The sequence below is a fragment of the Sus scrofa genome, chromosome 13 (assembly GCF_000003025.6).
Source record: "Sus scrofa isolate TJ Tabasco breed Duroc chromosome 13, Sscrofa11.1, whole genome shotgun sequence".
In the NCBI taxonomy this organism is placed as follows: Eukaryota; Metazoa; Chordata; class Mammalia; order Artiodactyla; family Suidae; genus Sus; species Sus scrofa.
In genome coordinates, this window is record NC_010455.5 from 9906385 (window position 1) to 9914332 (window position 7948).

Below are 7948 nucleotides of genomic sequence, written 5' to 3' on the forward strand. Positions count from 1 at the left end.
TAAGGAAGAGAGTTTTTCTTTTTGCTGTTGTTGTCTTGTTCAATCCATTATGAACCAATGCATTTATAACTTTCAATAAAAATGAATTACTAGGAAAACAATCATACACGTAGGTCTTGAAACAATGTTGAATTTGCTCTTTGAATTTCTAAATGCTTCTCCTTTTCTGCTATGTCATGCATGGGTAACAGTCAGAGGAGCAGTCTGGAATTGTGCTTTTGAGAAACTAACAGATAGCATCACTTCCACACTTTCCTCCATTCTTTCTAGTAAAAAAAAATCTAGAACAACCTTTCAAAATGTAAATTAGATTATGTCTGCCCACAGCTCATAAATAACTGAAGGAGGGAGAAGGTTAACAACCAGACAACCTGGATTTAAATCTCTGCTCACCACTTACTGTAGTTCACGACGTTGGGCAAGCCACCTCATTTCTATGTGCCCCATGTTCCTTATTTAAAAATTGAGATGATAATAACATTGACTTCATTGGGTTGCTATGAGGATGAAAATGTATTAATTTTTATATAATGCCTTGAACAAGATCTAAGGCATAGTAAGTATATATGCTGCTTCTACTGTCACTTCTTATTGTTATAGCATGACTGACAGCATCCTACCTTTATAAATTTTTGTATCATTGTATTTTTTAAGGTTTTTTCAAAGTTTTTTTTTTTTTTTTTTTTTGGCTGTTCCTTTGGCATGCAGAAGTTCCTGGGCCAGGGAATGAACCAGAGCCACAGAAGTGACAATGCCGAATGCTTAACCTGTTGAACCACCAGAGAACTCCATTATTATTATTACAATTTCATTTACATTAACATGACCTACACATTCCTCTCTATCTCTCTGGCCTCATCTGAACAACTAAGGTGTCAACACAGCCTCTTACCACACAATAAAAAAGCAATACATTCAAGATTTCATGTACATCATTTGTGGTAGATTAGATCATTTTCAGCAAATATTCACTCCTTTCTCTCCACTTATGTGAGAACGATATACTCACCCGCCTTGGCTTGGAACAGGGTCGTGAAACTTGCTTTGGCCAATGTTAACAAACATGATGTAAGCATGGGTTTGGTACAGCTGAGCTGTGTCTTTGAACATCTGCCATTACCGTGAAAACAAGCCCTGGGCAGCCCACTGGCTCCAGAAGATTATGAGTCACCTGGGTCAGACCTGAATGGGGCCTGCAGTCTGGGACCAAGCCCTGACCAGCCCATCTGAGCTCAGCAGGATAGCCCTGGCCAATCACCGTGTCACCACAATGTTGTTTGTTCGTTACACAGCAAAAGCTACCTGCTCACACTATCCCATCTCTTTTCTTTTTCCTTTACTTTAAATTCTGCTTCTCAGGATTTTGTCCCATTTCCTTGGCAGAAAAATCCCACTCCTATATGCCATGGTGCATCTGGAGAAGTAGCATGTTTGAAAAACAGATCGTAGGCCATCCAATGGATTCAGAATTTGAGGAGGCTCCTGAGGTCTTACTTGGGCATTCAAAATGCCCAGTGTTTAATAAATGTCTTTAATAAGTGCATATATTATGTATAGTGTTTATAATTTTACATACAGCTAGAAGCAAGCACTCTCTTGATGGGTGCTATGTAAAATAAATCCAGAAGTGCAGAATTTGAGGTTTTCTCTTAATTCCCCATCATTTGAGTATAAGCTTAGGCTTAGATATAAAAGCTAAGTATAAGCTAAATGAAGAATATAAGAAACAGAAAGGCAAATGGTTTCCAAGCCAGGAGAACACACATTCACAAGCACAAAGGAAGAATTGAAGTTGTTATTGTTTTTTGTATCTTTCCTCCTACAGAATATAAAACAGAAGCTAAATCACTCTAGAGATCTGAGATCAAATCTAAATCAAGGAGTCCCCTTTGTGGCACAGTAGAAATGAACCTGACTAGTAACCATGAGGTTGCAGGTTCGATCCCTGGCCTCTCTCCGTGAGTTAAGGATCAGGCATTGCCACGAGCTGTGGTGTAGGTTGTAGACACAGCTCGGATCCTGCATTACTGTAGCTGTCATGTAGGCTGACAGCTATAGCTCTGATTCTACCCTAGCCTGGGAACCTCCATATGCCTCAGGTACAGCCGTAAAAAGCAAAAAAAAAAAAAAAAAAAAAAAAAAAAATTCTAAAATCAATTTCACACATGCCAGAGATATTATAAAAGTTCCCACTACTTTGCAATCAGATGGTTGTTTCCTGTAATATTCAAACATTTCTTTATATTTTTCTCAGAATCTCTAAATACATATATACTCTGGATCATTTCACAGAACCGTGGCAATTTTGGTCATTTTTTTTCCTGCAAGGCTATAGGAAAATGGTTAGAGTAGTGGTTTCTGAGGCCCCTGCAGATGACTTTTCTGGGTGAATGCAGACGTGGGTGAGGGCTACAGCAGGGCATTATTAATTAGCCAGCTCACAACTTCTAAAAATGTTATTGTAGATCAACTTTCTGCTGCAACAGATTTCCCGACTTCAAAAGTTTTAGGCTCTCACTTCAAATATTATTCCCAAATATTAAATGCATGACCATTTGAGAAAGGATTGTGAAGTCTGAACTAAGGATGGAAGTAATGATGGAATGAGTCCATATGGACTCTGTGATTACTTTTTAACCAAGAAATAGCCTGTTACTCTGCTCCAGGCTTTATGCCTTGTGAAAATAATGGCATTTTACCACGAACTTGTCTTCTGAATGTGTCAGGGATGGGGTTGGGGAAAGCTGGGCTATTGCAGTTAATATCCCTCACATTTATAATTCACTGACCTATATGAAATAGATGTTGCAATGGGTTTTAAATGTAGATTTCAAAGGTTTTTCTCAGTTTGGCTTTTGGCCATGACTAAGGTTCAATGGATTTCTGTTTGCTTTGTAAACTATACAAAAATTCCAACTTGAAGGTCACCACAGGGCCAGTGGCATAACAAATATATTGCAACTTATTGAACAATCTATAGCTAAAAGACAAAACTCAATTTACTTCCCTCTGAAAAGGCAGGCCAATTCTACCCTCCAGTCTACAAAGCAAGAGGGGAAGGGAGGCTGGCTTCAAAAGTCCACCTGTGAATGTGCATTACATCTAGAAGCAGCTGATGACACTACAAGAAAATTCCAACCCCCCCACACACCACCTCCGCCCCAAAAAGCTCTGAGGATCAAAACATCACAATTCTTTCAGTCTGGCAAAAAAAAAAAAAAAAAATCTGATTGATTCTGCCAATCAGTCTCTCACAGTAAGTGACTTTCCTTGAGGGTTTTGTTTTTTTTGTTTTGTTTTTTTTGAGAGAGAGAAGTATCATAATTCTTTAGGCCAACAGATATGAAAATATATTTAGCATCAAAACTCACAGAGTTGAATATTACCCTTAGTCTAAAGCCAGGTCATGATATTAAGTAAATTGTGAATGCTCTGTTTTCTCAATTACCTTTCTTTCTTTATTTTTTTTAACTTGAAATATTTACCCACCACTCTAGGTTAGTACGAGGTACAAAACATAGTGATTTGATATTTCTAAACATTCCAAGGGATGACCACAGTAAGTCCAGTTACCATCTGTCACTACACAAATTTATTACAATATTATTGACTAGATTCCCCATGATGTATATTTCATATCTGTGATTCATTTATTTTATAACTGGAATTGGGTTGTTCTTAATCTCCCTCTCCTATTTCACTCATTGCTGTGCCCTCCTACAGTGACCTGTGTATTCTCTATAAATACAAGTCTGTTTGTGTTGCTACATTTGTTCGTTTATGTTTTTTATATTCCACATTTAAGTGAAATCATATGGTATTTGTCTTTTATTTATTTCACTTAGCTTAATACCCTCTTTGTCCAACCGTATTGTCCAAATGGCAAGATTTCCTTCTTTTCTATGGCTGGATAATATTTCATTGTTTATATATACCATATCTTCCTTATCCATTCATCCATTGACAAATATGTAGGTTGCTTCTATATCTTGGCTATTATAATATCCTGCAATGAATATACGGTGTATATAACTATTCAAATAATGTTTTTATTTTCCTTCAGTAATACCCAGAAGTGAAATTGATAAATTATATGGTATTTCTATTTTTTTAATTTTGAGGGACCTCCATAGTGGCTGCACCAATTTACAATTCCTCTAAGAGTGCACAAGTGTTACCTTATCTCCATGTCCTCACCAACCCTTATTTTCTGTCTTTTTAATGATATCCATTCTGACAAATGAATATTCTTGCTTCCTTTGTCATATATTAATTGACCATATAAGTGTGGGTTTATTTCTGTGCTCTCTATTCTGTTGTATTGACCTATGTCTCTATTTTGTGCCTGTACCATACTGTTTTGATTACTGTAGCTTTGCAGTATAGTTTGAAATCAGGGAACATGATGCCTCCAGCTTTGTTCTTCTTTTTCAAGATTATTTTGGCTATTCGAGGCCTTTTGTATTTCCATATAAATTTTAGAATTATTTGTTCTAGTTCTGTAAAAATGCCATTGATATTTTGATAAGGATTGCATTGACTCTGTAGATCGCCTTAAGGAGTATGGTCATTTTAACAATATTATTTCTTCCAATCAATGAGCACAAAAATACCTCTCTTTTTGTTTGTGTCCTCTTCAATTTCTTTCATCAGTGGACATAGCTTTCTAAGTACAAGATGCTTAACTCCTTGACTAGATTTATTCCTTGGAATTTTATTCTTTTGATACAATTGTAAATGGGATTTTTTTTCTTAACAGATTTCTGTATATTAATTTCATATCCTGCAAGTTATTGAATTCATTTATTAGTTCCAATAGATCTTTGACAGAGTCTCTCAGGTTTTCTATAGTAGTATCATGTCACCTGCAAATAGTGACAGTTTTACTTCTTCCCTTCCAATATGGATTCCATTTATTTATTTTTCTTGTCCGATTGCTGTACTAGGACTTCCAATACATATCGAAGACGAGTGGCCAGAATGGGCATCCTTGTCTTGTTCTTGATCCTAGAGGCAATGCTTTTATTTATTTTTTTATTTTCACTTTTTAAAAAATTTTATTATAGTTGATTTACAATGTTTCTGCTGTACAGCAGTGACCCAGTTGTAGATATATATACATTATTATTCTCACATTATCCTCCATCATGTTACTTAACAAGGGATTAGATATAGTTTCCTGTACTATACAGCAGGACCTCATTTCTTATCCACTCCAAATGCAATAGTTTGCATTTACTAACCCAAAACTCCCAGTCTATCTCACTCCCTCCTGCTCCCCCTTGGCAACCACAAGTCTGTTCTCCATGTCCATGAGTTTTTTTCTTTTCTGTAGATAGATTCATTTGTTCTACATATTAAATTCCAGATATGGGTGATAACATACGGTATTTGTCATTCTTTTTCTGACTCACTTCACTTAGTATGAGAGTTTCTAGTTTCATCCATGTTGCTGCAAATGGCAAGAGGCAATGCTTTTAAATTTTCACTTTTGAGTATGTTAGCTGTGGGTTTGTCATAAGCAGCCTTTATAATGTCGAGATATATTCCCTTTACACCTGTTTTGTTGAGAGATTTTTTTAATCAAGAATGGATATTCAATTTTGTTAAAACTATTTCTGCATCTATTGAGATGATCATGGGATTTTTGTCTTTTGTTTTGGTAATGTGGAGTAACACATTGATTGACTGGTGAATACTGAATCATCCTTGCATCCCTGGGAGAAAACTCACTTGATAACATTGTGTAATCCTTTCAATGTATTGTTAAATTCAGTTTGCTTGCCATCTTGTTGAGGATTTTTACATTTAGGTTCATCAGAGTTATTGTAATTTTCTTTCTTTTTTGTGTGTGGTATCTTTGGTTTGGATTTCAGGGTCATGCTGGCCTCATGAAATGAGTTCAGAAGCATTTCTTCTTCTTCAATATTTTTGTAAGACTTTCACAAGGATTGGTGTTAACTTTCTCTAGATGTTTAATGGAATTCACCTGTGAATCTGTCTGTCAGGAGTTTTTTGCTTACTGATCCATTTTCATTACTGATAATCATATTTCTGTCCATATTTTCTATTTCTTCCCTATTCAGTCTTGGAGATTTTACATTTCTAGGAATTTATCCATTTCTTGTTCTTTCTGTTCTGCTTCAGTGATTTCCCAGTGCAGGACCTCTAGGCTGGGGAACCTAATGTGGGACTCAGACCTCTCACTTCTGGAGGAGAACTTCTGAAGTTGTATACCCAAGCAAAACAAAAATGCAGTCTTCCAGCTTGCTGATCCATACTTCTGTATCATCTAATCCATTACTGATTCCTTATGATGTATTTTTTATTCATTTATTTATTTATTTTATAGAAACCACCTTGGAGTTTTATTGTCCATCATCATGTTAATACAAAAATCTACATTTGTAGAGAATAAATGAATGGCAAATATGAGGCAACAGAAATAAGTTAAAATTGAATTTATTTTCCATGATAGTGGGATGAATACCATTTCAAAGCACGTGGGTCTGGCTTCAGAGTAGGTTTTTGTTCACCAGCAAAGCCTGCCACAAAGTCAAGGTGTCTAGCGCCTTGTCTGCCTACTGGCTTTTGATGAAAGCTCTGTGGTCCTTGAGAAAAGTAATGTACTCCTGATGCTCCAGGGCTGTGCTGAGCTCCACCAACTCGTCAGCAAAAGTGTTGTCCACAAGGAAATCCATTAGGTGGTCATAGAAGCCCCAGTCCAGCAAGTCTGTGCTGAGTGTGTAATTGTGTCCTTCCAGTCAGAATCATCTGTGGATTGAAAGCTCACTTCCTTGATAGAGAAAATGTCACTCTGCACCTTGTCTTCTTGTCCAATCTCATCTTCTGGATAGTGACTGTCCAGCACAAGGGCCTTCTTGCTACCATCCTTTATTACTTCAACCATGAAGCTGGGAGTGGACGTCAGTTCAGGCTCCTGTTCTTCAACTTTCTGCACTTCCGAGGGCTCCTCCTCCTCCCCATAGAGGGGTGGGACGCTATTGTTAATGCTGAAGGTGCTTTTCTCCAGCAACTTTCCTCACTAATTTGGCTTCTGTCCCATTCACTTCCAGTTCCCAACCCCAGACATCTTGGGGAGAGACTAGGCTTCTATATCTTCTTCTCTTCCTTAATCTCATCACCAAGGAATTCAACAAAAGCTTTGTCCCTTCGGTGTGCAGCCCGCCGCAGCCGCAGCCACAGCAACAGCCACAGGCGCAGGGCCCCCGAGGCCGCAGGAAGCTGGGAGGCTGCACTGACCCGTGCACAAAGGGCCAGGCGCAGGGACGGGGCGGAGGCTGCAGCAGCCGGGAAGCGGCTGGGAGGGCATGGCGATCCAGAGGCCAGCGATACCAGTGCTCAGGGCACGAGGCAGGCAGCGCTGCAGTTGCAGCATTTGGGCAGCGGAGGACACGTGTGGATGCGAAAGACACTCACGTCAGGAAGGACGACCTTATTCATGTATTATATCTTTCAGCTCTGTTTGGTTCTTGTTTATGTTTGCTAAAATTCTCACAGTGTTCATCCATTCTTCTCTCAAATTCATAGAGCACCTTTATCAACATTACCTTGAACTCTTTTTGGGGTAAATTGCTTAACTCTACTTCACTTAGTTCTTCTTCTGAGGTTTCAGCTTGTTCCTTTACTTGGAACGTATTCCTCAGTCACCTCATTCTGTCTAATTATCTGTTTTGTCTCTATTTATTAGGTATTTCAGTTACATTTTCTGATCTTGGAGAAGCAGGCTTATTTAGGAGACATCTAATGGGCTCAAAAGCACACACCTCTCTGGCCGCCGGAAATATATGTTCTAGGTGTCGCCCCATGTGTCCTCTGTAGACCATTTTGTTGTGGGGTAGCCAACTACTGTGGACACATTGGTAGATTGGGCTGATCCTCAGCCCAGTTTTCTGTCAGGCCTTCCTCTTGTGGAAGCTGCTAGTCC

General features: G+C 38.3%; 1 pseudogene; it reads right to left on the bottom strand.

Moving 5' to 3' along the window:
- LOC100521334 lies at positions 6582-7465 on the bottom strand (annotated as a pseudogene).